Here is a 17,519-nt window from a genome sequence, read left to right as displayed (position 1 = left end):
GCCCGTTTGTTTTGTTCCTGCCTCCTGCTGAGTGTGAGTTTTTGTAATTAAACCTTTTCTTCACTTACCATCGCGCTGCCTACTTGTCTGCATTGTGGGGTCCAATTCCAAGTAAACCGTGACAGTTATTGTTATAATCATGTTTTTAACTGCTGTACAGAACATTGAGGTTTTTCTGTCCAACTTTAGCCACGCCTTCATTATAACTTCTTTTTTCATTTTGGTAATATCCTGTACATTAAAGTTTATTTGCCTTGTAGCACCTGTCTTCATGCATTCTCTCAAATGTTTAGTGTGTCCATTCATAAATTGACCAAACTGTGATTTGTAAAATGCTAATGTCATAAATGCTAAGATTCAAAGGTGTTTCCAGCTAAATATCATCAGCAAGGTGCAGCAAGGTTCCTTATTTCTAGATTGCCTCTGGTTTTAAGAAGAACCAGTTTTCTCCACTGCTTCATGCATTTTTGTCTTAGATCTGTGCTAAAGGAAACTCCTCATGTTACGTCAGACTAAAATCACAATCAGTCTCCACTAACATGTAAGTAAGGACTTCTCCCCAAGGCCCCTTTGCCCCCCCCTGTGTCGTCAACTTCTCCATAATTGTCCCTCAGCCAGGAACTCATTAAATTATATGGCAAAAATCAATGAAAAAAATCAAGCTAAGTAGGATGCTCAGCCACTCAGTGAGATTGAAAGCAGACCGATGCGATGCAGTTATTTTTGTTAGGGTCTTTCGAACCCACTTGTGCCTCCTTACCAAAGATTTGTGAGTGAAACTGAAACAACCTGACTGCAAAGAAGAAAAATGGATTACAGTTGCGCCTTTTTATTAAGACTAAAGTAACAAAAAACATTAAATTTCACTCACTTCTGTAGTCATTTAAGCTATAACTGTCAAGATCTGCCTGTGTTAGTGTTTGTAATTTGAGTTTTTTGTCTGTTTTCTCTGCACTTCCCTGTTTAACAGTTGCTGTTTTAGTTCATTCATTGTAGTTTAGATTCATGATTTATTCTTGTGTTTAGATGTTTCTGTTACTTCCTTGGACTCCCTGCTCATCTGTATTAAGTAACCTCCATCCTTCGGTTATTCTGCGGTCTCTCTCTCACCAGCTGCTCCCGGTTCCTCCTGATTAGTTCCCATTATTCACTGGTCCATTCTCCACCCTACCTCAATATTTATACTCTCTGATTTTCATTGTCCCCTGTGGTTCCTCTTGCCTATTACCTACTCCATGTCCATTGCCCTGTCTGCCTTACCTTTTGTAAGTTTCCAGTTTATTATTATTACTAAAAGAAGCCCTGTAACTCACTATGCTGCTCTTGAGCGTTGATCTGCACGTTGGTCCAACCAAAACTCAGCATTATATGACAATAACATTTAATACTGTATACATAATATTGTGTATCAGCCATTACTTTACTAAACAAGTGAGTCAGTTAGTAAAACTTCCTGTAGCATCTTTTAAGACATAAAAATAACAAATTGCTTTACAATAAACTTAGAGGATATCCCAAGAGCTAACAATGCATACAAACAAGATAAATTTTGTGTTTTGACAGAGACTGGCTTTTGACAGAGATAACATGGTCCATCAATCGCAAGTCCAAAGGAACAGAGTTTCAGAGTCTGGGGGCCACTGAACAGAATGCTCGGCCTCCTTTTCTTTTAATCTTAGTAAGGAGAACCATCAGAAACACCTAATCAGATGACCTCAGGGACCTACCAGGGACATATGGGTGTAGAAGCCTTCTGATATGACCTCGAGCCTGTCCATAAAGAGCTCTCCAAGTCAGTAAAAGAGTCATAAATAGCAGTCTGAAGTAAACCACAACCCAGTACAGATGCATCAAGATTGGAGTCACATGTGAAAACTTGGTGAATTTTGTCAGAAGTCTGGCAGCAGCATTTTTAAGAACTTGCAATCGTTCTGAGGTGGTTTTGGTAAGCCAATTGTAGCATAGCATTGCAATAATCCCAATGTGAGGAAACAAACCCTGAATAATTGTTTCTAGATCAGGATGTGAAACAATGGAGCTTAGCTTGGCAGTATTTCTCAGGTAATGAAACAGGAAAAAACCAGAGAGCTGACATATGCATCCAAAGTAAAACCTCTGTCCAATTTCACGCCAAGACTCTTACAGAGGATTTTGCCAAAGAACCAAGAGGTCCACATGTTTCCTCTTTTCCCAGACTTGCATCTTCGTGGTACAAAGATAATTATTTCAGTGTTGTCTTCATTTAATTTACAGGTGAGCTTCCATTTGTGAAATCAACTCTGGATAACACACAAACAGGAGGCGGCTGTACTGATAAAAGTTGTAGGTGGGTTCCATTATGCTAAAGTTGGACAGATGGTGGCGTAGGTGTGGTGGAGGGTCTGAAAGGTGAGCACTCATCATCTCATCACTTTAAAGGTCTGCTTGTGTGTAGTTGCACATTCCACAGATTTATACTTTATCAGCTGATCTGAAACTGTTTTGTTTTACCATCAGTGAACTGAAGCTTAATGTTGCATCACTTTTAGCCACTGTGGATAACTGCCAGCCCGCCGTGTGGAAAGATGATTATGATGTTTAGGTTTATGGGAGAGTGAAGAGAAAAAGACATATAATTAGCTGGCCCGGTAAGAGACTTATCAAATGACTGCTATTACATAAAATTCACTTGATAAATTGATCATCATCAGTGTGATCAGCTCTATAAAAGCAGGAATTCAGGCAGTTTGTTCTACAAGTGTGTGTTAACACAATGCCAACGAGGTAAGACTTAAGGCAATGACCTCAGAGAAGCAACTGCTTCTGCCCATCAATCTGGGAAGCAGCAGATTATTTATAAACTATTTAAAATCATGAATTTTTCAGAGAAAACAATCATGGAAAACAAGAGAAAGAGCAGCATGACCTAGGTTTGCAAAGTTGCAGCTAAATGTAACCCAGAAAGAAACTCAGAAAAAACTGCCCTTAATCCCGCCTTTGCTGCTCCATTGGTTGGAGTGACAGTTAGTCACACAGTGCATTCAGCCAATCACTGCACCTGAAGTGGTTATTCAGGCCTGCCCTAGCTTTCCCAATAAGGTGTGAGAGGGAGAGCTGGAGACAAGGGAGTGTGGTTCATCTCTTTGTTTATTATGCACTTTTAAACTCACAATATAAAAATCATGTAGATCTGAATACCCAGTGAGCTTGGAGCCATGAAGCTGTCATGCGCTGAACTATGTATGGAATTGGTGAGTAATGAACAAAATGTTGTTTTGTTTGTTTAGCATGTTGGTGGTGGTAGCCAATCCTAATTGTTGATCATTTTTAGGGTTAAAGGATGGCGATCTTCTGACAACTGGCTGGGCCAGGAGAACTTGAAATTCACTCCATACTGGTCTGGTAGGAGGCTGATGGTCCGTAGTATTTCCGCCTCCTTCTCACTATACTGACACACAATTCATTATTCATCTCTTCTTCATTGGGAACAAATTGCGCTTGGACATTTTCATCTTAAATATCTGGATAATCAGACCATGAACTATTTAAATGTGTGTCAGTCAGACATTGTGCTGACCGGAGGGGAAATTTACGATTTTTGTGCACATTCATATGGAAGATTTACTGCAGTACTGTGTATATACATATTGTATTTATTGTTTGGTTCTATGTATGTTTTGTGTCTTGTGGTGTTCACTTTAATTTTCCCATCTATAAAATACATGGTATTGAGAGCAGTTATTATTTTGCATTATTTTTTATTGATTACTGCCAACAGCTCCAGTAGATGAATTTAGTCTTCTGATATCATATGCTATCTAGTCCCTTAAGTACATTAAATAGTGCTACATAAACAACTTCAGGAGCAATATCCTTAGGGCAGATGAGACCAAAGTTCAGATGTTTGGCCATGATGCACAGTGCCATTGGTGGAGAAAACCAAATTCGCCATATTAGCGTAAACTCCTCATACTAAGCACAGTGGTGGAGAGATGATTATTTGGGTCTGCTTGGCAGCAACAGGACCTGGGCTTCTTGTAGGCATTGAGTTAACCATGACCAGGCTCAAAAAGAAATGCAATGGTCCAGTCAAAGTCCAGATCAGACTGAAGTGCTTTGGGGGGACCTTCAAAAAGCTGCACAGAAAAATAACATCTGCAAACCTTAATGAGAGAGACAGCTGGAAGTTTCTCCATTTTATTATACAGCTTGTGCTTTTCAATAATTTCAGAAACGTTTTGTTTATTTTCCTCATCACCCACTAGATGGTGCTATTGTTCACACTTAAAACTCCCTAAACGCTGTTCAGGTTCGTTTTTCTCTGAGTGTATAATTTGCAGTAGTAATATCTGACTCTTAATCGATCATTTTGATTTCTTTTCTGATGTACTGCAACTTTATACATTCAAAGAGATATTTCCCCAAAATATTGACTTTAAACAGCTAAAATTGCCTTGTTGTTCAATAGTTTCACCTGTATTTTTGTCCTGAGGGTCTAATACTCAACACTTTATGATTACTTGCAGGAAAACTTCAGAGTGTGTAACATCGTCTTGCTTAGAACGAATCTTTTTCATCTTTTTGTCATCTTTTCTACCTGTTTTATCCTGTTCAGGCTTACCAGGGGCTGGAGCTTTTCCTAGCCTTTACTAGAAGAGAGGTGCAACACATACTGGTCACCAGTCTGTTTCACTTGTACAAAAAGAGGATGACAACAAGGCCTCCATACAGCAAAGTGTCATGTATTAAAGCAGGAAAATGCACAGAAGAGCAGCATGGTAGTGGAAGGTTTTCAATTCAGTTCTATTTAATTCACAAATACTTTACTAATCCTAAAGGGAAATTAAATACTTTTGATGATAAAGATCACGAAAAGCTTACAGGTGGGGCATAAGGAGACCAGGACATGAAACACAGACAGCGTAACGGAAATAATCAGCAATGAACAATGAGAGAGGTTATATACAAAGATATGATCAATGACAAAGCAACCAGGTGAGTCTAATCTGTGGAATATTGAACAGCTGTAAGACGGCACTGAGAAACTAAAGGAAGGAGACTAATAATAAACACAGATGAGGATGCAGTAGTTTATCAGGGATGGAGAGTGGAGCAGAAGTAGCAGAGTTGTTTGAAGTTTTACAGCTTCGGCTTTGATTTGGTGGATTACAATGTTGGACTTGATGGTCGGCATAAACTGGAGTGTGACTGGATCGCGATGGCAATGCAGGTAGATGACGATGAAATGGACTTCGACGACTGGACACCGGCAGGTAGAGGAAGAGGTAAAGTAAATATGAAGAAAGATGACAACAATAAGGAGCTTTATAGTCAAAGTAGTAAGAGAAGCCAAGAGGAGTAAAGTTCAGATGAATGAAACAATGAGTGGTTAGAAGGCAGATGACAAAAAATTAATTTAAGGTAATGCTTAATATCAGGATGGCAGATGAGTTTGAGTCTATAACGGTATCCAGAGAACTAAAAAGGAAAATGGGTGAGGTAGAGCTGAAGACAGGAATATGTTGATAAAATGTAAAACTGAAGAGCAGAAAAATAAAGCAATGCAAATTGATAATAGTTGCAAAAAAGTTGAATGCAAAAGAAAAACTCTTGGAGAAAATAAAGTGTTTTGTAAAGTTATCACTGGAATTCCGATTGAAGATCTGGAGAAACTTGAAAGAAGAATTCATGGTGGTGAAGTATGGTGATTTAAAACGGTGCTAAAAACAGTGACTGTTGAAAGGATTGATAGTCTGCTTTTAGAGTTTTATGGTAATGTTCTTCCCAACAAAACAAGAACAGGATTTATGAATTTTCCTATCAGGCCTGTATCCCTCGTCTTTTGTGCTGTTACAAATGCCAAAGATATGGTCACATTACGTTGGTGTGCAAAGGAAAACAAAGGTGTGGAAAATGAGGAGGAGATCATAAGTATAATAAAAGTGGGAATGGCACAAAAGTCAAAAGTTGTAACTGCGGAAGTCAGGATAGTGTCACTTATAGAGAATGTGAAGCAAGCAAAAGAGCAGCAGAAACACAACAACTTAAAACTGTTAAAAATATCAGTTTTGCAGAGGCAGCAAAAATGTGCGAGAAAAATGTAATAGTTCAAGGAGGTCAAGAAGTTTCTCCAAATACAAGACCTGGGCCATGTCAATGAAGAATGTCGGGAATAGAAATTACAATGGATAAAATAATGTTATTCATAGCTTACGTAATTAATTGCACTGGGGGCGCCCCATAGAGCAACCCTGTTTCCTGTCCAGATAGTCATGAATAAAGGTCAATAGCGCAACAAAAACCTTAAAAAAATGATTTGCACTGATCAAGTAAAACAAGAAAAATCTAAATTATAGTGAAAGGTGCAGAAAGTTCCTCGCTGTGAAGGATCTGTCTTAGGAATTAATAAACAAATGACTTGAGACAGATGGGAAAATGGGTGGATGAAGAATATGATTAATCTTCAATGGAACAAATTCAAGGAGCAAATGGTCAAGAATTTAAAGGATGTATAAATTATTTGAAAAGAAAATATATTATTTGTTCCCATGAAACATGGCTTAACTTAAGAGATTTTCGTTGTCTGATGAGCTAACCCCTCCCTCCTACTTCCCTATGTCTAAGGTGATTGCTCAGTCCAGCTCTCCATCCAACGGGTCCAGACCTCTCTAAACCTGAAAGGTCTTACTAAGCAGGTTTACTGAAAGTTCTCGCCTGACTTCTAATGGCCTATCTTTTCCAGAAGTCTCACCCTTTTTCAACTGGTGGTCTGGAAGACCGAGTAGCCCACACCAGTTATCCACTCCTCGACAGTCACTTCTGTTAATGGCTGCTCATTCCCTATTTTAAAACTCGCAATTGGTACAGGTCCTTCTCAAAATATTAGCATATTGTGATAAAGTTAATTATTTTCCATAATGTCATGATGAAAATTTAACATTCATATATTTTAGATTCATTGCACACTAACTGAAATATTTCAGGTCTTTTATTGTCTTAATACGGATGATTTTGGCATACAGCTCATGAAAACCCAAAATTCCTATCTCACAAAATTAGCATATCATTAAAAGGGTCTCTAAACGAGCTATGAACCTAATCATCTGAATCAACGAGTTAACTCTAAACACCTGCAAAAGATTCCTGAGGCCTTTAAAACTCCCAGCCTGGTTCATCACTCAAAACCCCAATCATGGGTAAGACTGCCGACCTGACTGCTGTCCAGAAGGCCACTATTGACACCCTCAAGCAAGAGGGTAAGACACAGAAAGACATTTCTGAACAAATAGGCTGTTCCCAGAGTGCTGTATCAAGGCACCTCTTGGGAAGTCTGTGGGAAGGAAAAAGTGTGGCAGAAAACGCTGCACAACGAGAAGAGGTGACCGGACCCTGAGGAAGATTGTGGAGAAGGGCCGATTCCAGACCTTGGGGAACCTGTGGAAGCAGTGGACTGAGTCTGGAGTAGAAACATCCAGAGCCACCGTGCACAGGCGTGTGCAGGAAATGGGCTACAGGTGCCGCATTCCCCAGGTCAAGCCACTTTTGAACCAGAAACAGCAGCAGAAGCGCCTGACCTGGGCTACAGAGAAGCAGCACTGGACTGTTGCTCAGTGGTCCAAAGTACTTTTTTCGGATGAAAGCAAATTCTGCATGTCATTCGGAAATCAAGGTGCCAGAGTCTGGAGGAAGACTGGGGAGAAGGAAATGCCAAAATGCCAGAAGTCCAGTGTCAAGTACCCACAGTCAGTGATGGTCTGGGGTGCCGTGTCAGCTGCTGGTGTTGGTCCACTGTGTTTTATCAAGGGCAGGGTCAATGCAGCTAGCTATCAGGAGATTTTGGAGCACTTCATGCTTCCATCTGCTGAAAAGCTTTATGGAGATGAAGATTTCATTTTTCAGCACGACCTGGCACCTGCTCACAGTGCCAAAACCACTGGTAAATGGTTTACTGACCATGGTATCACTGTGCTCAATTGGCCTGCCAACTCTCCTGACCTGAACCCCATAGAGAATCTGTGGGATATTGTGAAGAGAACGTTGAGAGACTCAAGACCCAACACTCTGGATGAGCTAAAGGCCGCTATCGAAGCATCCTGGGCCTCCATAAGACCTCAGCAGTGCCACAGGCTGATTGCCTCCATGCCACGCCGCATTGAAGCAGTTATTTCTGCAAAAGGATTCCCGACCAAGTATTGAGTGCATAACTGTACATGATTATTTGAAGGTTGACGTTTTTTGTATTAAAAACACTTTTCTTTTATTGGTCGGATGAAATATGCTAATTTTGTGAGATAGGAACTTTGGGTTTTCATGAGCTGTATGCCACAATCATCCGTATTAAGACAATAAAAGACCTGAAATATTTCAGTTAGTGTGCAATGAATCTAAAATATATGAATGTTAAATTTTCATCATGACATTATGGAAAATAATGAACTTTATCACAATATGCTAATATTTTGAGAAGGACCTGTATATTGGTTAGGTTGATTTTAGTGGCTCGGCATGAGCCCCAAGGGCATTATTTCAACAAGTTTGGCTTAAGGCAACCTATAGAAACCTCCCTAAAATCATTTGGAACCAGGCAACAAGACCTTTTACCCCCAACGAAAAACCCAAAAATAAGGTGACTCAAAAAATTGTCTATCCACAATAAATCTAGAATTTGATATGCTTTCTTTAATTAGTAATTATTTTGCAGGGGTCAGTAACAGCTTAAAAATCAGCAAAACCTAATAATTTGAATAATAGAAATAAATAAATCAATCAACCTAACCTATCTTTCCCTAACGCTGAAACTGGTAAGGCTGAAGAGGCTTTGGAGACGGAGGTTCACCATGGATCCAAATGGAATGATTTCTTTAGTGGGCAAGAGTGATTTTCTTCCTCTAGGTGGACAGGCGCTGATGCTCAGGGTTTCGATGGTCAGTTAGGAAAAGTTAGGAAGAAAAAAAATGAAAATAAAAAAACAGAAAGTTTGTTGGCATATGTTTCAAAAGTCGGTAGCTTCCAGAGGCTGAATAGTTGAAGGAACCCTTTGAGGTGAGGTTGATTCAGGACTTCCAGTAGCCTGAAACTTAGAGCAATCAGTTGTTCACTGACCAAGTTCACTTCAGCTGTCTTGGTAAAAATGCAACAGATGAAATTCAGATGCTCAATTTAGAGTTGCAGCTCTTCTCAGGGCACACGGGTTGATCCACTTTTATAATGCAGAATTGTGAACGGGGCTGCGTCTCCAGTCTTCTGATTCATCTGTAGCTTCTTTCTCCGTTCGATCGTGTTCGCTGTTCTTTTGCGAGGAAGCAACCGCGTTTCTTTCTTTGGCACAGTTTTTATATTGCAGATAGCCTCACTGCTCATCCCCTGTTGCCGGGCAACTTTTCCCATCGAGTTACGTGGTCACCGTGACTTTTTTGGTGCTGTCTCCCAGCCTCCGTAGACAGAGTTGTAAACAACCCACAGCTGGCTCCTTGTGTTTTGACTTTTGGCTGTTTTTCGAACTTCAGACTGACGAAAAACAGCGTGCACCTGGCTTCTCGTTTCTCGCTCCCATGCTTATGACTTGAGCTTGCTCGTAGACCTTCCATTCATGACCAGTTCCCATGAAGCTGGCTCTCCTCTGCTCCTCCCATCCTGATGTTATGACTCTGGCTCCCAGGCCATGGTGCCCTCCTTATCTGCTCAGCCTCAAGCTTTTTAACACAGTATTTCTCTGCTTCTTGCTCTCACACCAGTTACAGCTAAAAAAAACCCATCACTTCAGTCTTTTTATTCATACATCACAATCGATTAACATTACCCCTCTTCATTACATTTAATAATTGTAGAAAAATAGAAAGTACATGATTCTTTGATTATACTTGTAGTTTTCTACTTCTGAAAAAGATAAGACAGTCACAGTTAATGTGTGACTCCATACAGGCCTCTTCAGTCCTCAGTTCCAGAGTGCGAAGATATACTCATTTTACTGTTTCATGACATCTTATCCATGTAACATGATCATTATTTCTTTGATACTAGATGATTAGGCTCTCATTTCATCGTATGTGATTGTGGCCAAATTTAATCATAGGGATACACTTCTGCAAAAGTAAGAAGAATTAAAACATACTCCAAATCATATTTAATTTATTTAATTATGAATGTTTAATTACTGCATAGATACGTGGAAGGATCTCACTTCATTTTGACATTTTGACAAGTTTGATATGTGATGAAAGGATATGACAGCATTCGAAGAGGACAGGGAACAGAAAAGTGGAGGAGGGTTTGAAATATTTATGAAACAACATAGACTATTAGGGAAAGGAAATAGGTTTAAATGGATAGCCATAGAAATTTGGCCCCTGACCGGGGGTCTTTCTGCACGGAGTATGCATGTTCTCCCCATGCATGCATGGGTTCTCACTGGGTAATCTGGCTTCCCAAGTCCAAAGATATGCCTGTTAGGTTAATTGGTCTCTCTAAATTAGCCTTAGGTGTGTGAATGAGTGTGTGCATGGTTGTTTGTGTGTTGCCCTGTGATAGATTGGCGATCTGTCCAGGGTGTACCCCCTGCCTCCTGCTCATAGACTGCTGCCCGTGACCCACTATGGAAGAAGCGGTATAGAAAATGATTGAATATTAAACTATTAAAGCCTTGTAATCCACTGACACTGCCAATTCATTCAGTGTCACTCAAGCAACAATATACAATATAAACATATAAAATGCATTGAAGTACATGAAATCATCAAATTCAGAGAAAACAGTCTAATACCAGTTCAATCCCTTTGGGTTTACTGTCTGTAAGGAATGGATCCAAAATGCTTCTCTTTGTAGCAGTAGTTTCACCTCCTCTTCCAGGTGCAGGCACGACTTCTAATTGTGCAGCAAAGGAAGAGAAAATAGGAAGAAAACTGTACCATGGTGGGCAAGAGAATGTGATTTTTAACGTTGAAGCAAAGCTTTTAGATTCAGAAGAAATCAGAACTTTCAGAATTGTATTGAATATATGAAATGTTACAAGCTCCTGTTTAAAAGCACTGTAAAAATCCTCCATGTGTGCAAAATATTACACTGGATTAGGCATGTGTTATCAGACTTTTATTTTTCTTTAATCAACCCTCAACACAGGGTCAGGAACAGATGGTTTTAAAGCTAAAGTGGTTGATCCATTGTTTAAACTGTAATAGCTGTTATTTTATGTTCTGTGTGTTTCTTAGTCCTGATGGTTAGGACTGGGTTGGTCTTTTTTATGGGGTGGGCTTCTTTTTGTATTTGTTTGTGTAAAACCTTCAATAAATATATGAAACATAAAAAGGCAAAAGGCAGAGAAACAAACATGTAAATCATTTAGGGAAGGATAAAAAAGAATAAATGAAGAAGATGGATACCCAGTTTTGAAGGATAGAGATGTAACTGCTGTCACAGAGGAGGAGAAGAAAAATATGTTGGTGCAGAATTTTGTTAAAGTTCTGGGCATTATATAAATATCACTTACTGAAAATAAGAATGGTTATTGCTTTAGTGGTTACATCATTCTCGAATGAAAATAAACCAATGCAAAAACACCATCAGCACATAGTTTTATGGCTCTCCGGCGAAACTGGGAGAAAATTGAGAAATTTTGTTTATAAATAAGAGATTTTTGCCTGTCTCCCTTACATATGATAGGATCTGATTGTTTTCCCTAGCTCATGCTGTTTACTTTGGATGTTCCCCTCTGTGCCTACCAGCGTACACTAGCTCATGCTGTTTACTTTGGATGTTCCCCTCTGTGCCTACCAGCGTACACTGTCCCGTCCCATTCTGAGGACCTCAGACCTAACCTTCCTGCTCCTGCACAAACACTGCAGCTCTGTAGGGGTAAAACATCGGGACAAGGTTGTACAGCTCACTGTTAGTCCAACAATAAATGTCCATTTGACGCAGACTGACCTAAATTTATCCTGCTGAAATATTAATGAAATTAGGTTCCTGGAGCTGGTGTCTGCACACACACTTCAGGCATGTTCACTGCTTTCGAAAACCAACATGAGTAAAATAGAAAAGCACTTGAATTACATCCATTAAATCATTTTCTGGTCCAACACACACACACACACACTAATTTTAATCCTATTTCAACAGGTTGATGTGTGAAAAGGTTTTCCTGCCTTTTCCAAAAATTAAAACTATATAAAAATACTGTTATCATATCCACAGAGCTGTGTGCAGGTTGGTGTGTGTGTGTCTCTCCTACCTTCTCTGATTACATGGTCTGACCGGCAGGTTCATCAAGGCCAAAAAGGAGGAGCGGATTCCATGAGGCAGATGCCAGATTTTTTTGCTCACATGAGTGGTAATTAGGGTCTCTGCGTCTCTTGTCTTTATGCTCCTTAAGTTTCTGACACCTTCACTGTCTCTCCTCCACAGAAAGCTCCATTTCCTTGTTGGTGTTCTCCTGGTCTCCAGTGGTGTGTTTCTTTGTTTCCTCCATCTGCTTGGAGAACTCTACTCAGGATTCCCTCCTTGAATCTCTCCACCGCTCCTCTTGGAACCATATACCTGGATTTTCCATCACTCACCTGCCTGTCTACCCTCCAAGCTTCACCACTCCAACCTGGAAATAGGACAAAGACGCAATCACTAGCAAACCCACTCACCAAACTCCTGCATCCTGCATACCGAGGATATAGTCACCTCTTCCTGGATGGATCGCCATCTTCTCCATGTGCCAGTAAGAAACCTTTTCTTCACTTTATTACAAAATCAATTTCAATCATTTCAGATCCTAGACATTTACCACTTCTCCTCCTAGTGCCGTCCCAGACAGCAGCCATTTACCTGGATGAATCATCTCACTGCACACATTTGTCAATAAACCTTTCAAACTATCTTCTGGTGTCTTTGATTATTGCCTGGTGAGGTCTTACTCCTTAACAATCATGACAAGTATAGTTCAAGAGTATGAAAACAGCTTTAAAGGTAAATAACAATATTAATACTCATGCTAAAACGTGTGAAGAAAGAAGCTTGTGGCATAGATTCGGTCCGATTATGTAACAGAGGGACTCTGGCCCTCTGGATTGTGATGTAAAGCAAAAATTTGACACGCTGTTAAAGTTCATTGTCGTAACATGATTCAGCGGCATTGTTTGGATGCTGACGATGACAGTTAAGCTCTGTAACCTGATCCTTTTCTTCTGGGTCTCTGTTCGTCAGCACCCTCACACAAAACGCTGACCCGACTTTGTGCGGAGCTGTCCCGCTGAATAACGTTCAGAGGGACCAAAGGCCTGCCACAGTACAGAGCAGCAATATGATAGCACTGTAAAAGGCTTCAATAAAGGATGAGAATTAAAGATCCACCTCTATGTAGAGCTGTTTCTAAGGCGGTTTGAGAGGTACTGACCCAATAAGAGTTAAACAACACAGGGTCCCTAACTCAACTGATCAATTATTCATATGCTAATGAAATCATCTGCTGAACAGAAAAGTGCAATCCAGTTGAAGTACCAAAATAAACGTACTTTGAATGGGACAATGAACTGGGTCAGTACATCTTGGTAGAACAGTTCTGCTCTCCTTGATGTGCTTGTGGCAGGCGTGGCAATTTGCTGACCCTTTTCCTTAAGTTGTTGTCCTTCTTTTCCACCTAAAAGTGTTTCTGCCACAGCTTCCATCACTGTTTGATCATTTCCCAGTCAGTGAAAGGCTTTTTGTGTTTCTTCCTAAAATCCACGGTTCTCACACTGAACCCTCGTATGCTCGCTGTGCTGTAAGAGACTGCGTTATCAGCCATGTAGCTCATAAATATAGCCTATTCTTATCTCATGATTCATTACCTGTTCTTGGATCGATTGTCTGAAATATCTGGAGATATTTCTTTCTTTGAGTCTTGCTTATTTATGTTGATTATGCTTATAAAAGCAACCCCAAGCATGCCCTACACAGCTTGAATTCTTGATTACTAAAAGCATTACGTTAACAGCATTAGTTTGCTTCATTAAACCAAACAATTGTGTGCGTAATTCTTTGGTTGAAGCGAAGTCGGGCAGCAGAACAAATAATGTTTGTTTTTCTAATCAACCCGAATCTTCCACACATTGAAGTAAAAAGCAGTCAGAAGCTGATTCATAGGACGTCTTGCTCTTGTTGGTGAAAAGTCAGTGAAGCATGTGAGGACGCCAGCTGTTTCCTGCTCACTTTTCACCAGTTTGAAAACTGTCATCGGATCCTGGCAACCATAATTTCAGCTGTATTTTATAGCTTAAGTGTAAGAAACACATAAAATGTTTTGCAAAAGTATTATTGCTAGAACTTTAATGACAACTGACTCCTACTGCCTAGACTTTAATATAGAGTTGGCCCATCCTTTGGACCTATATGGGCTTCAGGTCTTCTGTCTACATGATTTTAGAGTGTATTCATAGGAACATTTTAATATTCTTCCAGGAGAACATGGCTGAGGTCAGGCACTGGTTCTCATCCTCTGGTCCAGGTCTTCACAAAGGTGCTCTGTTAAGATGAGATCAAGGCTCTGTGCCAGTCAGGCTTATCACCACTATACTGACACTTCCAAGTGTTTGTAGGCCTTGCTTTGTGCACTGGAGTGCAGTTATGTTGGAACAGGAAGTGGCCATCCCCTAGTTGTTCCCACATAGGTGAGCAGTTCCTTTTACAGAACTAAGTGTCCATATCCATCTCTAAACACTCAAACCCCATATCATAATACCCCCTCCACTAAACATCACACTTGATGTAACACAGTCAAGAAATTACCGTCCATCTGGCGCTGACAACCCCAGAATCGTCCACCAGATGTGAGAAAAGCGTGAATCATCGCTGCAGACTGTCCTCTGCTCTAGAGTCCGGTCTGGCTGTGCTTTACACCACTTCATCCAATGTGTTGCATTTGAACTCTATTCCATGAAGCTACCAACTCTGCAGTACGTTGGTTTAAACACGATGTGTGCCACAGCTTGCACTGTGGTCATCTGAAATCTTGTGAGGCCTACCACAACCTGGCAGAGTAATGTTTAGTAGTGAGGACGTTTCACAAATGTACTTATACTACATGTGGCTTCCTATTGTGGTACCACGCTCAAATTCACTGAGCTCCTGAGAACCACCCATTCTTTCAGACTGCTTTTAGGAGCAGTCTACATGCCACGGTTTCTGATTTTATACACCTGTAACTGTGGAAGTGATTGGAACACCTGAATACAATGATTTGAAGGACTGTTTGGGTGGTGTAAATAGAAGTGCTTAGTCTAATTTCTTAATAAGGATACAAGCCTAATCCCTAAAACCAACTAAATTCTAATTCAACTAAAGCTATTTAATTTTCCTCACCTTTAAATTCTCACATTTTTGCAAATATCTTGACCCTAAAAGCTGAGGAGCACAACCAAGTTTCAGAAAACATGAATAATGTAATGTCATTTGCAATTCTCTCTTTGACCTCGTTCATCACCCAATGAGTCCACTTCTCTGAGCAAAAGGCTCTGTGTGACTCAGGCGCATGAGTTTGTATTTTCATTGAGCGGGGTGAACGGCATGTGGAGAATAAAGATATAAATACATAAGAAACAGGTTATTGAGACGTCCTTTTCCCCTGATTAAAATGGGATGATTCAACTTCAGGCATTTGATTAATATTTCTGGACAACAAAATATGTCCGGCCTGAAGTTTAGAAATGTTACAAAAGCACACCCCTTTATCACAACTTAAGCACAACTTTGCAATGCTATGTAGTTGTGCAATAGCCGTGTAAATGGTTGAATCTCACTCCAAATAAGCTTTTTGTGGTTATTTTAAAAAAAGCCATTTCAGTAAAAAAGTACAAAAGCAATCCACAGCCATCATTAGAAGTTCTGTTAACACTAGAAAACAGTCATGGTTCCTTACTTAAATAAACTTTGATAAATAAATAGAAACAACTACAAGGATGTCAAATGCTTTTCCAAACACCATTAAATCATGCCATTCAGAAATTGATGAGCTAACCCCTCCCTCCTACTTCCTTATGTCTAAAGGGATTGCTCAATCCAGCTCTCCATCCAAAGGGTCCGGACTTCCCTAAACCTGAAGGATCTTACTAAGCAGGTTTACTGAAAGTTCTGTTTAAGCTGGTGTCAGGAATTGACTCGCCTAGCCTCTGGCTATGGAGGACCGATCCTGACAAAATTAAAAATAAAAGCAGAAATATATATATTTTGTTTTTCCTTTTCCTTACACATGCCTTTGTTCTTTTGACATTTCCTCCTCTCTCTTTTTCCTTTACCATATGCATTTCTGCTTCATTATGCAAATGAGGAGGGCTGCCTTCTTCTCTCCAGCTCCTCGCCTATTGGTCAATATACAGGAAGGAGGAGGATCCATGTGCTGGCCGAGGGTGTGTCCCAATTCAGGGGCTGGATTCTTCCAAGTGCGTACTTGTGGGCTGATTACATCACAGCGCGGGGCGTAAGGTCTGTCAGGTGCTGCCGACAAATGTGTCCTTCTTTTGCCCGATTTGAAGGATGCGTTGTGAGTATCCTTCGCGGTCCATCTTTTCCCATGATTCATTGCAGGTCGATGCGTTTTGGTCAAACAGGGGCAGCCATGGCGGACCACACTGGCAAAAGCTGTGAGTAAACTGTGAAAAATTACACTTTCTGTGACACAAATTAACTTTTACAATGTTTTTAGTGCGGGAATATAACTATGTAGACGTAAAAAATCTGCTTGATTTATCAAGACATCGCTTAATTTCAAACGTGCTCCGATGTGTTCGGAGTTTTCCGCTCCCACCGTAGTAACTGCCGGTTTGCTTCGCCAGCCCTACCGGTGGTGGGGCGAGCTAGCCCGATAGAGATCAGACCGAACTATCGGCACTGAGCTCCTGCTGCCAGTCATCACAGTGAACGTTAAACACAAGTGATTTCTAACAGTTTATGTTATTATTTTAATGTATTGTGTCATTTGTTCATGTAAGTCGATTTGACATTACAGGTGATATTAAAGTTAACCTGAATAAATGGACGATTTTATGTAATCTCACCGTATCGCTGAAGAGTGTGATTGAGAATAAATAAGCTTTTAAATATTCATTTTTGATGAAGAAATATGCTATATGTGTTTTTAAAAGTATATTTATAATTCGGCTAGGATTATAATTTGTGATTCCAGGTACAGTTGAAGAGAAATACACTTTCAAATGCAAGCAAATCTCAGTAAAGAAGTGAAAAGTTTGAAAGAGCTTGTTTTAGGCATTTGCATAGAAATATTTTAATATGTTCTGCAAATTAAGACAAATGTAAAATAAAATAAAAAGACTTGTTTTACACTGATATTAAGCAAGATGGTTTTTCTTGTTGTTTAGGTACAAAGCAGCAGACGGGCCAGTTTATTAAGCTCAGGGGTGAGAACCACCACCTTTTTACTGGAGCTAAAAACTCAGCCACCGTGGCTTGGAGGTACAATAACAACATTCTTTGCAGTCGGTTTCTGTCCAGTTTCAAAAACTCCTATCTTTCTAACTTTCATAAATATCCATCCAGTGATTAACATACTTCTTTTGGTTTTCCCTCTT

The 17,519-nt window shown here is 40.0% G+C and overlaps 1 long non-coding RNA gene across 1 annotated transcript; it reads left to right on the top strand.

The window, feature by feature from the left end:
• The first annotated feature begins 5,028 nt into the window (after window positions 1-5,028).
• LOC124884742 lies at window positions 5,029-12,838 on the top strand. Its single transcript, XR_007042493.1, has 3 exons — window positions 5,029-5,264; window positions 12,376-12,679; window positions 12,761-12,838. It is a non-coding gene; the product is annotated as an uncharacterized LOC124884742 (long non-coding RNA).
• The last annotated feature ends 4,681 nt before the right edge of the window (window positions 12,839-17,519 follow it).

Source organism: Girardinichthys multiradiatus, chromosome 18 (genome assembly GCF_021462225.1).
Source record: "Girardinichthys multiradiatus isolate DD_20200921_A chromosome 18, DD_fGirMul_XY1, whole genome shotgun sequence".
Lineage (NCBI taxonomy): Eukaryota > Metazoa > Chordata > Actinopteri > Cyprinodontiformes > Goodeidae > Girardinichthys > Girardinichthys multiradiatus.
This window is presented reverse-complemented; position numbering and strand designations above follow the sequence as displayed.